The sequence below is a fragment of the Zalophus californianus genome, chromosome 6 (genome assembly GCF_009762305.2).
Source record: "Zalophus californianus isolate mZalCal1 chromosome 6, mZalCal1.pri.v2, whole genome shotgun sequence".
Classification (NCBI taxonomy): Eukaryota; Metazoa; Chordata; class Mammalia; order Carnivora; family Otariidae; genus Zalophus; species Zalophus californianus.
The window spans coordinates 105,438,230-105,455,938 of NC_045600.1; the positions used below are offsets into that span (position 1 = coordinate 105,438,230).

General features: G+C 53.1%; 1 protein-coding gene across 2 annotated transcripts in view; it reads right to left on the reverse strand.

Annotated features, from left to right (window-relative positions):
* IGDCC3 (immunoglobulin superfamily DCC subclass member 3) overlaps positions 1-17,709 on the reverse strand; it is a 39,864-nt gene that overhangs the window by 9,821 nt on the left and 12,334 nt on the right. The gene's annotated exons all lie outside the window — the stretch shown is intronic.

Here is a 17,709-nt window from a genome sequence, read left to right on the forward strand (position 1 = left end):
CAGGGAAGGTGCCCCTCCCATGCAGGTTCCCAGCTTCAGCACGGGGGGGGGGGGGTGGGGGGGCTGCGATTTCATTAAAATCCACTTTGCTTCAAGTGCGGGAAGGCGGCTCACCATCTGTCCAGGCAGGCAGCCCCTCCCCTCGGGCACTCCATCAACTGGGACAGTTGTCCCCTCCCAGAAGGAGCCCTCCCCCCACAGCAGCACGGGCACTGGAGCTCGCCCTTGCTCCTGCCCCTGGCTCCCTGGTGTGGGTGGGCACACCCCATCTCAGGCCCCCTTAGCCTCCTGGCTCGTTCTGGACTCCAGGGCAGCCCCAGAAGGCAGAGCCTTTGTCCCTTCTTCTCAGAGTCTCTGGGGGCTGACTCTTTTGTGGCGCATTCTCCATCTCATTTGCATGTGGTTCATTAAATATAAACATGCATAAAAATCCCCCGCCCTGCCTCCTCCTCTTTCAGGGCCTCCTGGGAGTGCAGCTGATGGGTGTGAGCAGCTCCTTGCACATGTGTGCAGGGCTGTGTTTTCTGGGAGGATGTGGCTGTCTCCATCTATGTGGTCTGCGTATCTACGGCTGGATGTGAATGGGGGTTTGTAGGTCTCAGCTCCCCCCCGCTAGTCTGATTATCTGTACAGATAATCAGTGGGCCTGGGTGGCCCCACCTAGGTAGAGCCTTTATAAGGCATACCTTGGGGGCCCTTGTGAGCAGGACGTGGGGGCAAGTACCCCAGCTGGTGGCCCCATCAGGCTTGGTGAGAGGATCCCCAGAGAGCACTGTGAGGTCAGCCTGCCCCTGTCTCAGGCCAAAGGCTGTGTTTGGCCAAGGACCTGCAGGTCAGCCCAGGGGCTTGCGAGAGGGGGGTCCCCTCTACCACCTCCGGGCCTCAGCCTCCAGGAAGGCAGGGCTGGATGCGGGCCTAGGGAGTGGAGAGGGCACCCAGGCTCCCGGCTTGGCTGCCGGTACGCCCGGGGCTCTGCCCATTCGGGAGCTGGGGAGAGGCCTGCCCCCTCCCCACTCCAGCCGGAGAAGAGCTCGCAGCCCCCAGGGACCTGGGGCGGGGCCTGATGGCTCTGCGGACTACAGATGCCGACTTATTAAAGAGCTGACTCCTTTTGTGTTTCTAGCCCCAGCCTGGGCTCCCTGGGGGCGCCTGGAGCGAGAGGAGCTGGCCTGAGGAGAGTGCTAGGGGTAGAGCTGCTGCTTCGCAGGGAGTTGGGGATGGAGAAAGTCCGGCCTCTCCCATCTCACCCCCTCCGCCTCCCCCCAAAAGCAAACAAGGACGACAGCATGGGTTGAATGTGTGCCAGAGGGTAGTGATCAAGCAGGCAGTGGTCACAGGTAAGAAGCCGGCCTGCTGTACTTCACACAGTGGACAACAGGATTCCTAAGTGGCCCCTGAGATGCAGCTGAGCCCCTCTGCCCATGCTCTCCACACTTCCCTTCCACCAGAGCGGCCCCTCTATCAGCTCTATGCGACTGCAGTTCTCCCAAACATGTCATTCGAGGGGCAGCTTTGCCTTTAAAAGTACTTGAAAACCACTCCATCTGAAAGCCAACCCCTTCATTTTCTGAAGGGGGCACTGAGGCCCAGGCCCTCTGCAGGGGTCCCTTAGTTCTCCAGCAACTTTGTCACGTTGTCACTCTCCAAGGGCAGGTAACCCCAGAGTGGACTGCATGTCAGACCAGCCTCTTCCCAAGGGGTTGGGAGTTGGTACCACGTTGCCGGCTGAGGGAAGAGGAGCTTCAGAGAGAGCTCCTCAGTCCCACCCGTCGGAGCCCAGCTGGCTGCAGGTGTGGCCCAGGGAAGGTGGATGTAGTAGGAGGGGGTGGTCTTCTTTATCTGAGGCTCCTTCTTGCCTCCCCTTCCTCACACCCCCTACCCAGCCCTTTGGTCAGCCCTATCTGTTCCTTAGATGTCCGAGGGGGGTTGCCACGAGACCTGGGGTAGGCAGCGTCCTCGGACACCAGTCCGCTCATCTGTAAATGAAGGGGAGCAGGTACTCCCCCGGGCCCTTCCGGCTAGGACTCCCACTGCCTCCATAAACAGGCCCTTGTCCACATCCACAATCTTGCATTCACTCCTCTCGTTCACAAGCAACTTTTTTTTTTTTTCTTTAGGAAGTGGGAGAAAGATTCTAGGGGCCACTCAGGGCTCCTCCCATCTCTCTGGGACCGGTTTGGTTCACAAGTTTGTTTTTGCCCTGGCTGGTGCTAGCAGGCCACAGAGTCAGAGGGAAGGCGTCCTTCACCATGTCTCTCCGGGGAGAGGATTTCTGGGCAACCATGGGCATGTGGGCCTGAGGACGGGACCTCTGAGCATGCTGAGCCCTGAACCAGTCATCCTGGAGCCATGGCGCGATCGGTAATGGAACGCACAGGTTACCGGTGTAGCTGGAGACACTGTCTGTGGCCGCTGTTGGTAGTGTTGGGTCCGTGGCTGGTGTTATGTGAAGGTGGTGCTGTGCCTTGTGGCCGTTGATACTTTTGGTTAGGCAGGGACTGTTTTGGGTCCCTCACTCCAGGCCAGGTAACGGGAGGGGGTAATGGGCAGTGGTTGGGAGCCCTTCCAGTGTGAGGGCTAGAGAGAGTGACAGGGAGGACAAAGGCCTGCTTGGGGGCCACTGCAGAGAAAGCCCTCTGTCCCCCAGCCGTCTGGGAAGGACTCTCCCAGTCCCTCCCTGCCCCACCATGGGTACAGCCAGGCAGTGGGGCAAGATGGGCAGAGAGAGCCCAGCAATCCACGGGGCTGGAAAGGAGCAGAAACAGGCAGGAAACAACTCCTGGACACCCCCTATAAATCACCCAAGGGGAGCGGGGGGGTCTCCTGAGAGCCAGATCTAGACCAGCTCACAGAGGGGAGGGAGGACTTGCCTCCTGGTCCAGGACCTCTGGCGAGGTCAGGTCTGGATCTGATTAGACAGGCTCCAGGGGGACGCTGGGGGGCAGGGAAAGGTCGAGGCAGAGTGCTGGGAAGGAAGCTGGCAGCAACCCCCAAGCCCAGCCTCCCGCTCTCTGACTATAATCCGACGTATGATGACAAAAAGATCAGTGGGCATGTTAGGATGGAGAGTTCAAAACACAGCCTTTGCAGAAGCTGGTGGCACTGGGGGTCCGAGACATCAACTGCCCCCCACCCACCCACCCACCCAGGCAGCTGGTACATGAGGAACAACCACAAACGACAGACTCCTCCAAAGGCCACCAAGGCAACCCCCTCCTTGTATCCATTCCCACCAAGGATCAGGGACACCCTGGATGCCTAGCCCTTCCTCAGGCAGCTGAGGTGATTGTAGTGTTTTTCTTTACACCGTAGACAAGGCTGAATCTCCTCTGCTTCTACCCACTCCCCCTAACCGTCCCCTCTAGAATCACATTTTCCAATATAGTAGCCTGCTATTAAGCACTTGAAATGTCGCTAGTCCAAACTGAGATGGCTGTAAGTGTAAAATACTCATTGGATTTCAAAGATTGAGTATAAAACAAAAAGACACTAAGCATTAGGGAAAGGCAAGTCAAAACCGTAATGAGATACTGCCTCACACCCATTAGGATAGCTTCAGTCAAAGCAAAAACAGAAACAAAAACAAAAAACAACAGAAGATAACAAGTGATGGCAAGCATATGGAGAAATTGGAACCCTTGTGTACTGTTGGTAGGAAAGGAAAATGGCGTAGCCGTTACGGAAAACAGTGTATGGCAGTTCTTCAAAAATTAAGTAATAGAATTAGCATATGATCCAGCAATTCCACCTCTCGGTATAGACCCGAAAGAATTAAAAGCAGGGTCTTAAAGAGCTATTTGTATACCTGTGTCCAGAGTGGCATTATTCCTAACAGCTGAAAGGCGGAAGCAGCCCAAGTGTCTGTCCCTCAGTGGGTGAGTGGATTAACCCCATGTGGTACACACATACAAGGGAATATTATTCCGCCTGAAAAAGGAAGGACATCTGACACATGCTACCACGTGGATAAAGTTTGAGGCCATCATGCTAAGTGAAATAAGCCACACACAAAAGGACAAACACTGTATGATTCCACTTACATGAGGTACTTAGAATAGTCACACTCAGAGAGACTGAAAGTAAAGGGGTGGCTGCCAAGGGCTGGGGGAATAGGGAAATGGAGTTTTACTTCTGTAAGGTGAATTCTGGAGATGGATGGTAGTGATGTTTCACACAATAACATGAAGGTACTTAATGCCACTGAACTGTACACTTAAAAATGGTTAAGACAGTAAATTTCAGGGGCGCCTGGGTGGTTCAGTCAGTTAGGCGTCCGACTCTTGATTTCGGCTCAGGTCCTGATCTCAGGGTGGTGAGACTGAGCCCTGCACTGGGCTCTGCGCTGGGCACGGAGCCTGCTTGAGATTCTCCCACTCCCTCTGCCCCTCCCTGCCTCTGCACACCCGCCCCCCAATGAGTGCACTCTCTAAAACTAAAAAGAAATTTCTTTTAACTTAATACTTTAAAATTTAGTAAAATTTAAAAGTAAATTTTATGTGTATTTTACAACTTAAAAATTGGAAAAATAATTGTAATTGGTAGTAATAATTAATAATTTAAAATACTGGGGCACCTGGGTGGCTCAGTCATTAAGCATCTGCCTTTGGCTTGGGTCATGATCCCAGGGGCCTGGGATCGAGCCCCACCTCGGGCTCCCTGCTCACTGGGGAGCCTGCTTCTCCCTCTGCCTGCTGCTCCCCCTGCTTGTACACTCACTCTCTTTAAAGATAAAAATCTTTAAAAAATAATTTAAAATACTGATTACAAGTTCAAATACTATTTTATTACTATTTTTTTATTTTTTTTTACTATTTTACTATTTTAAACTATTAACTATTTTACTATTTACTATTTTAAAGATTTGGTTCACAAAAATGCAAAAAACCTTATTAACAATTTAAAAATGATGATTATATTGGGGCACCTGGCTAGCTCACTTGATACAGCATGTGACTCTTCATCTTGAGGTTGTGAGTTCAAGGCCCATGTTGGGCATATAGATTACTTAAAAAAAATAAAAATAAAAGTAATGATTATATGTTGGAATAGTTTAGATATATTAAGTTAAATAAAATTGATTATTAAAGTTAACTTTGTTTCTTTTTTTTAATAAATGTGACTGACTCCTAGAAAATTTAAAATTAGCTATGTGGCTCATATTATATTTCCACTGGATAGTATTGCTCTAGAAGACAAACAATTTTGTTCTTCACACACAGCCCTTCAAATACTTGAGGTCTGGGTTGTTCCCTGAGAAACATCTTCGGAAGTGAAACACCTTTCACTCCTTCAGCCCCTTGTGATGTGAAATGATGTTCAGATGTCTTGAGCCCAGAGACCCTCCTCTAGCCAGGCTCTAGGTGGGCATGGCCCCCTTAGAGTAGGGCATCTAGAAATGGCCAGAGCCCCTTGGGGCTGGTCTGAGCCTTTTATCACCAGAGGACCTTGAGCAGATTTCAGCCATCAGCTGCAGTGAGTGTCCCTGTGCTGTCCAATATGGTAGCCACTAGCCACATGTGGCCATTTAAAATTGCATCAAATTGAAAAATTCAATTCCTCTGACTTACCAGCTACCTTTCAAGCGCTTAAGAGCCACAAGTGGTACAATACGGGACATCACCGATAGAATACTTGCATCATCACAGAAAATTCTACTGGACAGTGCTGGTCTAAATCAAGACAAGGCCTCAGACCCCTAGCTGCCTTCTCTCTTGCCACCCCAGCTGAGAGCCCCCTTCCTCACGATCTTGAGCACTAGCCTAGCATTGCCCCTGCGGGCTCCCTCTGCTCTTGGTCACGTGGACTCAGATGGCTGACAAGGCCCATATTTGATCATACCCTAGGGCTAGCACACTGCGTGACAGAGAAGGCCTCACACAGCAAGAGTTTCAGCTCCTAGTGGGGAAATACTTGCTAAGAGCTTTTAGAGGTAGTAGGACAGTAAATGGTATGGGTTCTGGAGTCAAACAGAACTACATTCAAAACTCAACACTGCCACTCTTAGCTGTGTGACCTTGGGCAAGTTCCTTAATCTCTCAGAGCCTCTCCTTTCTCACATATAACATAGGGAGGAAAACAGCTCACGTTGCTAAGCTGCCGTACTAGGGGACCCAATGAGATATACCTGTAAAGTGCTTAGCACATAGTAACTCCTTGCTAGTGATTGCTGAGGGAAATTGGTAGAATCTTGAGTTAAAGGGAGCTGAGAAGATACAGAAGAGGACGGTGGGCTTGCGGGGAGAGGGAGTAAAAGCTGTCTTTTCCAAGGGGGTGGCCGTCTTCCCTCAGAGAGGCTAAGGCCCAGAGAATTAGTGGTAGGACCTCAAGCCCTCTAGAGAAGTGAATAAAGACAGAATTTGCAAGGCCTGGATGGTGAGGGGGCATCCGTGCCAGGGGAGGGGGCAGCCAGGTATAAACCAAGCTCAGCTTCTTCTATCTCACTGCTGCCTGGGGCTTCACAGGGGCCCAGGCAAGCTGTCAGCTGGAAGAGGCCACTGGGTAATTGAGGCCTTGATTTCTCTAGTAAAATGTTTATGAAGCCCATAAACTCATGCCTTTATTGGCCAGGCTCATTCCCGGGGATGGATGTGGCTCTCTGAGGTGTAGTTAAAGCACCTGCTGAACTCAGGCACCCGAGGGCTCCTCTGGCCTCCACCCAGACCCACCAGGCAGAGTGACCCCTGGAGGGCAAGGAGGCCAGCCAAGTCCCACCTCAAATGCTCTTTAAACTCCTCAAAGTACTTGTAAATGTCCTATCTCTAAACTTACATGGGAAGGAGGGAGGTGGTAGCAGAGAACCTTGAGTCCTGGGGATTTGCCACAACCCCCAAAGGGATCTTGGTCTTGTCCTCGGGGTTATCTGGCCCAGGCTCACCTTCCCCAGCACTCTGTCCCTGTCTCCTTACTATCTCAGTCCCCACATTGCCCCTGACTTTCACTCTGTTAGGGAAGAACCACCACGTTGATTAGACATTGCCATTTGGGGTGGGGGAAAGCATGAACTTAGAAGACCTGCATTTACTTCTCTGAGCTTCCAAAGGGAAGTCTGAGAGTTGAATTCAGGTTCTGAATCCAAAGAGTATGTTTTTGGGGCTGGGGGCACTTCTGGGGTTGGGTGTTGGATGGGTGTGGGTGGACAGTGTCTGCTTACAAACAGCCCCAGAGGACTGCAATGTCTCACAGGCCATGCTCGGCTTTACTGATTCCCCTAGGCCTCTGCCTGGTGACCCTGCTCTGAGAAGCCTCTGGATCCCTTTGTCTGCCACCTCGCCTCCTCAAGCCCCTTACCCCCTGCCTCAGCCCCGAACCCCAGCCCCTCCCACTCCAACACCACCAGCTCACTACACCCCCCCAGCCCCAATTCTAACACAAAAGGCAACTTTGTCTTTCAAGTCAGCAGCCATAAATCCACATCGCTCCCCTCCCTCCTGGCAGCCACCTCTGACAAATGGGGGCCTGGATGGGGAGAGGTAGGGAGCAGTGGGAGGCCAGCCTCAGCTTGGGAAAGTGCCTGCATCCAGCTGTTGGCCCGCTGTAGGGCTGGTGAGAGCATCGAACCTTTACGGGCCTGATCTTTGATTCCGAGGGACTGTAAGGCCCAAGGCACCGATGCAGGGGAGGCAATCTGGGCCTTCTCTGCACCTCTGCGCTGGGCGTTTACAACCCAAGGAGAATAAAATCTCTCAAAGTCCTGCTTGTAATGATTCTGCCCATAATTTGGGGGCTCCAGTTCTTCCTCCAGATCAAGCCATGAGCTCCTCCTCTGCACCCTCGAGTGGGGGAGAGTGTGCTGAGGGACACTCAGCGCAACTGCCTTACGTGGCCTGGGGGATGTGCCACTGGGCAGGGGTGCGGTGGTGGCCCCTTATACCTCCGGGGCTCAGGGAGCTTATGTGACACAGTCGGTGACTGATGTTAAGCACGCATTTGAACTTGGAGCGGTCTAGTTCCATGGCCGGTGCTCTTTCCCTGCGTCACGACTGGGGTGGGACAGGGTGGGTGCACGTATTCCAATGCTGCTCAGACAGGACTGAGGATACCTGCATACACTCTCACAGAGAAACACAGCATCCTAGACCCTGAAGAGCACCATGTGGACTCAAGGTCAGAGACATCCCACAGCATAGCAGGCTGCACCCAGGAAGGCACTCCCCCAGGGCTTGGAGGCAGGTTTCCCCGAGTGTAACTAATGCAGAGAAGCCCCATGATAAGACGGTGTTATCGCCCCACTAACGCTCCCTGAGCCCACACTTTTCCTAAGTTCTATGAACACAAGTGTATCAATAACCCGGATGCTCGGCCCAGGATAGCTCTTCCCTGAGCATTTCCAAATCAGCAATCCTGGACACCCAGCGGCAGGGAATGGAGAGGGTGGGGCCTGCAGGGCTACTCCCGTTGTCCGATGGGCCTTATAAAATAGAGGAGTAATCTATTTTCCTGGTTTGGGGCGGGAGGGCAAAGCACTGCGAAATACCAGTAGCTTCTGTGGGGTGAATGGCAGGGAGGAGGAAGTGCTCGAGGGGTAGTTGTGAGCCAGACTCAGTTCTTTTCGCAACTGGATGTATGATCTTGATAAGACCAAAGCCCCTCGCTGGGCCTGTTTCCTTCTCTGTAAAATGAGGGAGTTGAGGGGCGCCTGGGTGGCTCAGTTGTTCGTTAAGTGTCTGCCTTCGGCTCAGGTCATGATCCCGGGGTCCTGGGATCGAGCCCCGCATCTGGCTCCTTCCGCGGGAAGCCTGCTTCTCCCTCTCCCCCTCCCCCTGCTTGTGTTCCCTCTCTCGCTGTCTCTCTCTGTCAAAAAAATAAATAAAGAATCTTTAAAGCGAGGGAGTTGAGTTGGACAAGTTGTAAAGGCTCCTCCAGTGTCAGCCTTTGAGGTACATTTGCTTCCAAGCACGCCAGCCAGGGGTACAGGGTCAGGGGCTGGGGGCCGACTGGGGAATCCCTCTCTGCCTCAGACTTGAGAATGTCCAGGCCCAGCAGAGCCCCTTTCCACAGACGGCACGTCTCTGCCCGTGTCAGGGTCACCAATCTTCCTTGTGTAAACCTGCCCAGGCCCACAACATCCTTAACTTCCTGTCGTTCTGGTCAAGACACCGGATCTGTCTCACCTCCCGGAAGGGCGGCTGGTTAGGCGGCCCAGGCTGGAGCTATTAAGTAAATTGCTTTCACATGACCATGAGGACAACTCAACAAAAACAGATACTTCCCCCAAATTTCCAGAGTCATATATTAGGATTTGTAGGGACTAATACTTGCAGGGGTCAGGTGATGGACAGGGGACCTGGGATCATGCCTGCTTCTGTCACAGACACCCTATGTGGCCTTTCAGTTCCAACTTTGGTTTCCCCATCTGTAAAACGGAAGTGGGGCAGGACAGACGAGACCATCTCTAAGTTCCATACCAACATTAAGATTCTAGGATAACACTGGGTAAAGTGGTCCCCTCTGCATCCATGAAAGGACCCTCGCCTATTCTCAAACCTTGATCCGATGCTGCTTTTCTGCTTCACAGCTCTACAGAATCTCTGGTGGCTCAACACCAAACCACAGTAGATTAAGGCCTGCTGGTGCCCCACCCCAACAATATTCCAGAATAAGCCTTATCTGTTTGGGGGAAGAGGGAGTATATTCCATAAGAGGATTATAGAGTTTCTTGGTTGGTATGGGGCTGCCAACTCTTGGAAATAGACTTATTTGCCCTCTAGTTGTCAGAGGTCTCCCAAAGCCCTGAGAACCATCTTCCATAGAGGGTTTCAAAAGCTTTCCCATAAATTCAAAGGAGTCACCACACCCACCCCCTAACCTCTCCCTCTCCCTCTCTTATTGATCATCATGCACTCGCTGCCCAAGCTATAAACAAACCAAGGGGTCACTGCCCCATCCTTCTCCCTGTCCCCCAACTGGTCCCCAAATCCTGGTGTATTGTCTCGTTTGCGTGCCATTGCCTTGCCTTAGGCTCTTATTACTTTCCCCTCTCCAGCCTTCCCACTTGCGGTCCTCTCTCTCTCTTCCCCCATCCCAAAGCCGTAAGTATCTTTCTAACCATCCAATATGATCATTAAACACCTTTGGTGGTTCTCCATTGCCTTGAATCAAAGCACTCTCCTTGGGATGGCATTCAAGGTCTTCATTATTAGATCCTGTTTCATCTTCCTAGCCTCAAAAGCCAGCCAATTCTGCCTTCATGTGGTTTGTACTCAGACCATGTGAGACAGGTTTGCCTTCCCTGGACATATTATAGATGCTTACACTTCTATTTCTTTACTTCTGCTGTCCCCTGTGCCTGGAACATTTTGCTCCTTTCTCTAGCAGCACCCCATCCTCCACATCTCCCAAGGAGGCAGAATTGTGCCTCTCTCCTTGTCCTTATCTGTATTAGAGTCCATTGTTCACACATAATCTACCTTCTAGCCTGAGTACCTTACTGGCAGGGAACAGTCTACCTTGAGTACCTAGAACAAACACTAGGTAAATAATAATTGCTCATAAATTGTTTTCTGAATGCTGACTTTAAAGGTCATATGGTTTGGGGGGCCCTTCCCCAACATCCTCTCTTCCATGCAAGTCCCCACCCCACCACAATTCAATGTCTGGGGCAGGTAACTCCTCTACCGGAGTCTCAACTTCTGCAATGAAAATGAAGCAGTTAGATTGGGCCACCGTTCTCACACTTGGTTGTGTAGCAGAATAACTTAGGAGGCCAGCTAACAGTGCAGATTTCTGGACTCCACTGCCAGAGGTTCAGAGCCTTTGGTCAGGCGCGATGCTCAGGAATCTGTATCTCTATTAAAGCTCACCAGGGTGTCTCAAATGCACAGCCCGGATTGGGAATCCCTGGTCTGGCAGGTTCTTGAGAATCTGATCTTCCCTAAGGCTCCAGCATCCCATAAGAGCAGATTCTCAGCACAGCTTGCACCCCCTTCCCCCACCCCAAGCTTTGCTCGAGGCGGGCTGGTCCAGGCGGTGTGGACTGCGATGCCACGAGGCGCAGAGTGGGCGGCGGGCGGGCAGACCAGCGTGCGGGGGCCCCGGCACCGTCCCCGGGACGGCGGGCGGGGTCAGCGCCCCGAGCCTGGGGCCCTGAGAGCCGCTCTCTCGGCGGCAGGAGTAAGTGGGACCATCTGCTCCTCTCCTCGGAGGTCAGCGCTTTGTGTCAAGCTCCCATCCCCCTCGCTCCTCCCCCGTCCCCCACTCCGTCCCCCCCCCCACCCCGTGCCCTCTGACTCCCGGGACTCGAAAGAAAGAAGCCCTCGAGGTCGTGATGAAAGTGGCAGTGTGATGGGGAGCGACCGCGGCCGCCGAGCTCGGGGCGCGGGCAGCCCCGGCCGGCGGCGGCGGGGATTGCGGGCGGCGGGCGCAGGCCGGCCCGGGAGGAGCGCGGAGTCCCGCGCGCAGCGGCCCGGGGCCGGGCGGGCGGGCGGCTCCCGAGGGAGGCAGCGCCGGTTCCCACAGCCGGCCGGGCCGCCGGGCCCCTTTGAAGTGGCCGCAGCTGCACACCCCGACCCGCCGCTAATCCCCGCGGGGCGGGCGCCCTCGCCCCCCCGCATAGCGGTAGTGTCCGCGCTGAATGGCGCTGGCTAATTACCTCGCTCGCACCGCCGCGGGTGAATGAGAGAATCCGGCATTGTGCGCGGCGAATGGAGAAAATAAGACAGCCATTGTCCTCACACGCCAAACGAGGGTTTGATGTCGCTGGGGCGAGCGAGGCACCATTTCCCGCCGCCCCCTCCCCCCGGCGGCGCAAATTCCCCAGCTGGGCCCAGCCCCCGCGGCCCGGGGAAACTGAGGAAGCCCTGCGGGCGCAACCGCCCCGGGCTCCCTCCGGCCCCACCACCAGCGCCTCACCTGCCTTCTCCACCCGCAGGTTCTTCGGGCGCCGTCCTCGGCTCCGAAAACCAGGCTGCGCCCTGCGCTCACCAGCCTGATTAGATGTCGTTGGGAACACGTGAGACAATTGGCGAGGGAGCCGCAGTTTCCGCGGGTGGGTGCCCAGCTGTGTGCCACCAACCCACAGGCCTGGGGGAAGTTCGGGGGATGGCTGGGAGAGATGAGTACAGAAGGCCGAGGAGGAAGACCCGGGAATGAAGGGGAAGTGAGATGAGCTGTGGGGAGCCTGGACTGATGGAGGGACTGGCCTCCTCAGGGAGGAAGAGGGAAATGGTTGGAAAAGGGAGGTCTGAATTATAGAGGGTCAGGATGGGGTGCCCCAAGCACTGAGGCCACTGTTCTGATCCAGGGAGAGTGGTGGGCTGATGGGTAAGACTGCAGCTCAGCATCAGAAACCCTACTTGCCCCGGGGAATCTCCCCACACCTTTTAAGCCTAAGGATATAAGATAGCTCAGCTTAGAAATCAGAACGAGAGGAAATCACCGTGCAGATGGACAAGCTGATGAGCACACCCTTTATGCATTCAATAGATTCTGTGGGCTATACCAGGCTACCTTCTCCATCACCACCAAATAAGGTGTTGTTGGTGTGTGTGTGTCTGTGTGTGTGTGTGTGTGTTTTAAGGGGAAGGAGCAGGAGATTACATCCTTCGACATCAGGAAAGGTCTTATCTTTCTATCCCTGAGCCCTTAGCTCAGAGGCACGTAGGCAGAGGATAGATGCTCTTTGAGATCTGTTGATTTGAGAACTGAGCTACTTTAATATCCTTTTCCTGGAAGCACACACTTCCTAATCCCTTCTGATGGGCTCTTCGACTCTTTCTGCCTAAAGGAAGAATGTTATACGCATGTTCCAATGCCCTATCAGGCTTATCAAATGATACAAGGGTCTGGTCTGTGGCTCTGATCCACAGTAGACTGTTGGGCTGCACCTGTAGCCCTTAGTTAGCACCACTGATTGGATGCATATCGTAGAGCTCTTTCTGAGGCTGCAATCTTTTCTAATGTTTGAGTGACCACAACTGGATTATAAACCCGTTATAGGCAACCCATAGCCAGACTCTTATAAACAGGACCAACCATCTACCTACCCGTTCACCCATTTATTTGAGAATAAAATTAAAGAATGGAAAACACTTGTTGAGCCAAAATTCTGCCTTGCTCTGACCGCCCAACCATAATTAATGGTAACAAGCACTAGCTGTTAACAGTGATACAGGAAAAGCATGCTTTTAAAGGAGAGGAAATTCTAGGTATAGCTCACTGTTTTTCTGACTCAATCCTGAATCAAGGTTTACTCTAACTCTGGTTCTACCCTCAGATGTGGTCATAATATTTTTCTTTATAATTCTCCTAAATCTTTATCTTAGAGTCTCTCTCTTTTTTTTGCCTAAGGCTCGAGAACCTTAAGATTGCTAGGCATCACAGCACCTGCTGCTGGTGAACTACTCCCTGCTTCAGCCAATCTGCCTAGTTAGTTGATCTGCCTAGTTAATTGGTTTAGAGAACAATTAACTGCCTAGTTGATTGGTTTAGAGAACAACAAAACAAAAAGATAAAGCAGAGCTGCTGTGGATGGGGTAAATGTGGGAGGCCTGAAAGCCTCTCCAATCTGGTCTCCCTCTTTCCCCATCTCCAGCCCCTGTGCCCCCTCCACAGACACAGGGACTCTAAGGAATGATGCTTCAAGTTCCCTGATCTAGAGGGAAAAAGGATTTATCCAAGGAAACAAAAGATAGTTAGTAGCAGTTAACTAACTGGAATTAAAAACTTGAAAGAAAAAAAAAGTAGCAGATCAAAGATCATTCTAATGCTATACAGGCCTCCAGCTTCATTTCAAAAGACTGAAATGACCATTCAAACAGAAACTACAAATATAATTATTACTATATGTGTGCCTTTATGGTTTGCCCAGATTTCAGTCAGAGTGCCTGAATGTCTAATCCCCAGATAAATTATACTTTGGAAAACGATCCACTATTCGAAAACCAAGAGGAGCCTCCAGGCCCAAATTAGAGACTCAATACTTTTAACAGAAAAAGTGCTTTTAAAAGACGCCTATTTCTCTTAATATCTCTTCTTTCCCCAAACTGAACACCATAAGCAGGTTTTAAAAATGCTCCGTGGGTGAGAATTCCGACAGAAAGATAATGAGTATAATAATGATAGTGGGCTTTTCCCGCCTTATCCATTCCCCCAGCAACATGTGAATATTCACGGGAGGCTTTGTTATCATGGTTATGACTTTTTAAGATAACAGGAAGGCTGGCATGTACACGCAGGGATAGCGCTTGCAAAAGGGATCACAGGTAGCTGGAGGGCAGAGGGATGCTTGTTAGCATGGAAATGGGCCTGGCCTGTTAGCTCTTTTGGGGGTGAGGCCACTGTTCTGGCATTCTGGGACTTTCTCCAGCTTGCCTGGGAGGATGTCCCACCCCAAGGTGACTGAGTACCGGTAGCCACCTCTCCTGTGGTGGCAAGACCGAGGTCTGAACTTGTCAGGCCAAGCCCTTCCCACTCAGCCCTAAGGAGTAGCACCTGCGGCTCAGCCCAATCCCTCCCCTCCCTGAGGTGGCCATTCTTGGAAGTAGGATGTTTCAAGGAAGGGAACAGAATAGGGAGAGAGGGGAGCCCTTTAAGACCAGAAGAGGCTGGGATGGGAGACACAGGGTACAGTTAGATGCAGGACCACTCTCTGCTCCTGACAGTAGGGACTCAGAAGGTAGCTGATGAGAATGGTGTAGGGAAAACCACACCTGCAGGCCCTTGAGGAATAATTTCTGACTTAACTCTGCCCTTCTCCAACCCAGGCTGTGGAGCCCCAGAGGATAAGTAACCCCCAGCAGGCAAGAGGTATTCCTAGCCTCCCACTTCATGTACCCACAGCTCCCCATTCTTTCACCAACTCCAGGCCAAGCACTGTGCCCAGCACTGAGGATGCACAGAGGAGCTAGCCCCTCGCTTCAAAGACAGACAAGCTATATACTCATTGTCCCAGAAAGCACCGTGTCCCCGGACTTGCCCCATCCCCAAAAAACAAAGCTGGGCATACAGACCCATGAATGCTTCTTTAATTGATGTAATAAAAACTACATTGTTTTATTTCAGGAAAGCCTTGATCCCATCAACGTTACACTTACCGGCTTGCTTGCAATGATCTTGATTTTTGTCACAGTTTGATGGGAAAATGACTGATTTGAGAAGCAAAACCAGAAACACAGGAGAGCAGGAATATCAAATAGGCTCAATCGTCAGACTCATTCTATATGATATTGCTGGTGATCTGACATAATGGAATCAAGAATATTCTAATCCAATCTGCAAAGGAGACTAAATTAGGGCTTCTCTGAGGTGCTTGAGGTTTGAAATACAATTTTAAGAGACCTCAAAAAATTAGGGTGAAAGGACATTATTGCAGAAAGAAGGGGACATTCCAGATGAGCCAGGATGTAAGGGGAAAAACAATAACCCAAAAGGGGGGAGGTGAGGAAAAAAAACAAACCAGATGAGATGTGAAGATAGCAGAAAAAGATCCGAGAATTTTGTCACCAACCAAAGACTGGATTTCAATTCCCTAAGATCCTGGCTCTGAGTTAGAGCCCAAATCCCATTTTGCCAATCAGCATGTTGGAAAGCACACCAGACCCCTTCGGTCCCAGCTCTGTACATCCAGGACTTGGGGGCAAGTCCCTCTCTTCAGGGCCTGTTCCCACAGCAGGGATATGAGAAACATGGGCAGGAGGCTGAGGAACAGGGGAAAGTAGGGTGGGGGTCAATGAGCAAAGCCTGGAGAGCTCCTCCATTCCCCATTCCTGTCTGCCCTGGGGTGAGAACACCCCCAAGCACTGTCAGGGTGCCAAGCACCCATCCTGGTGTTCAAGTCTACCCTTCCATAAAGGCTCTGGGACCCTCTCTGCTTCCCTTCTCTCCTAGAGCTGGCCTGCTTAAAGATTTGCCCACAGACTTGGGTCTAGCTCTAGTCCCCGGCCTACACCCCAAGCCAAAGGGGAGGGGTGGGGGGGACCTCCAGCCCTCAGCTCTCCCGCTCCACCTTCGTGCCCCAGACCAGTTCCAGGCTCCAGGTTGGTAGGGGCAAGTTCCCAAGTTCCCGGGTAAAACGTCCCTTCCCACCCTGGCCAGGGCAGCCCGGGGTGGGGGGGCGCGGGTAGTGGCACCGAGTCCAGGAAGCGAGAACACGCACACACGTCCTCCCTCACACCCACACAGACACGTCGGGCACGGTGCCTCGGCAGCCAGCGACTGCGCGGCGCGGGGTTAATTGAATGCACATTGATTCTGCCGCCCGCCTGGCACGCCAGGCCCGGCCGGGGCGAGAGGCTGCAGCGCTCAGTGCCCGGGGTGGGTCGTGCCTCCGCCCGCGGCCGCTCGCGTGACACCTCGCTCGGCCCGGGGCGGGGAGCCGCTCCCTGCGCGCCGCCGGGCTTCGCGGGCGGCCGGGCTCCCGCTGCGCGCGCCTCCGGAAGGCCGCGGGGCCGGCCCGCAGTCCGGGGACTTGAGTGAGCCGCGTGCACCGCCGGCCGGCAGCGCGGGGGAGCAAAGGCGATGAGAACGACCCGGGAGCTTTTCTGCCAAACTTTGATCCTGACATTTAAAAAAGGAGGGGGTCGAGCCCAGCGCGCCAGGAGAGCCGGAGAGAGAGGGAGATGGAGGAGAGAGCTGGAGCGAGCCTGGAGAGGGGCGCGGAGGGGAAGGGTTGGGAGGAGGGACGCTGTGCAAGACAAAATCGAGTTGGTGTCTTCGAACCTTACAAGTGAGAAGGGACTTGAGGAATCTTTTAATCTGGTGCTTTTCACACTACCTCCACCTATGAGGAAACTGAGGCCACGGTGAACTGCCGGGTCCAAAGTCACACAGGGGTGAGCTGAACATTTACACTGTAAAAGCTAGAGGTGGGCTCCCAGGAGGGCACAGAAGTAAGTATGATGGTGTCTGAGTCAATCCAAGACCCTCAGTAGTGGTGTGGTCGCAGGAGGTGTCCCCTCCAAGCCAGTCCAAACCAGGCACCTCCAGTAGGGCCCTGGCTTCCGGTCTCCCCCTCCCTCCCAGCTTCCTGCCCTGCTGACACCAAAGCCCACTAAAGCCCCAATAAAGGGTGCCTCCTTTGGTGGCTAGGGGGTGGACGGTAGGCCCCAACACCCCACAAATGCCTGGATCCTACTCATTCTCTCTCCTTCAAAGACCAGGCAGGGCAGTGCTCCCTCCCATTTCCCACAAAGACAAACTGAGGCCCAGCAACTGTAAGGGGGCGGGCAGAAAGCTTGAACCCAGAGTGGATCCTCAGTGCAAGTCCATCTGCATCTTGCAATGACTACTGCTCCTTGAGAGTGTCAAGAGCAAGTAGAGTTTTATTACAGGTGGGGTCTGGGGATACATTCCAGGTTGTCCTTGATTTCTCCCCACAGAACTGTGCAGAGGCTTTGCACACACAATCCCAGGTGGGAAGGGGCTACGTTGGGAGGGGGGACATGGAGGCATACCCATGGCAGGCAGGGCCACAGGCCAGAGCACATGCCCCAGGAGTTATCAGCCTCCTCAAACCAAGAGCCTTCAGGCTGGGCAGGGGGGGCAGGAACCAGGGCTCACAGCAGAGGTCAGGTTGCCAGGGAGCGACTATGAGGAAGCACTGAGCACCCAGGGCTGCTGCTGGATCCCAAAGGATGGGTTTTGTGCTTCCCAGAAGTACAGGTCCCCTGTTTCTGGCTGCCACCCCAAGACCCAGCGCCCACCCTGATCCAAGGACCCCAGCAAGAACTGGGGCTCCCCTCCCCTTGCCAGTAAGGCCCCCTGCACCCTTCTAGC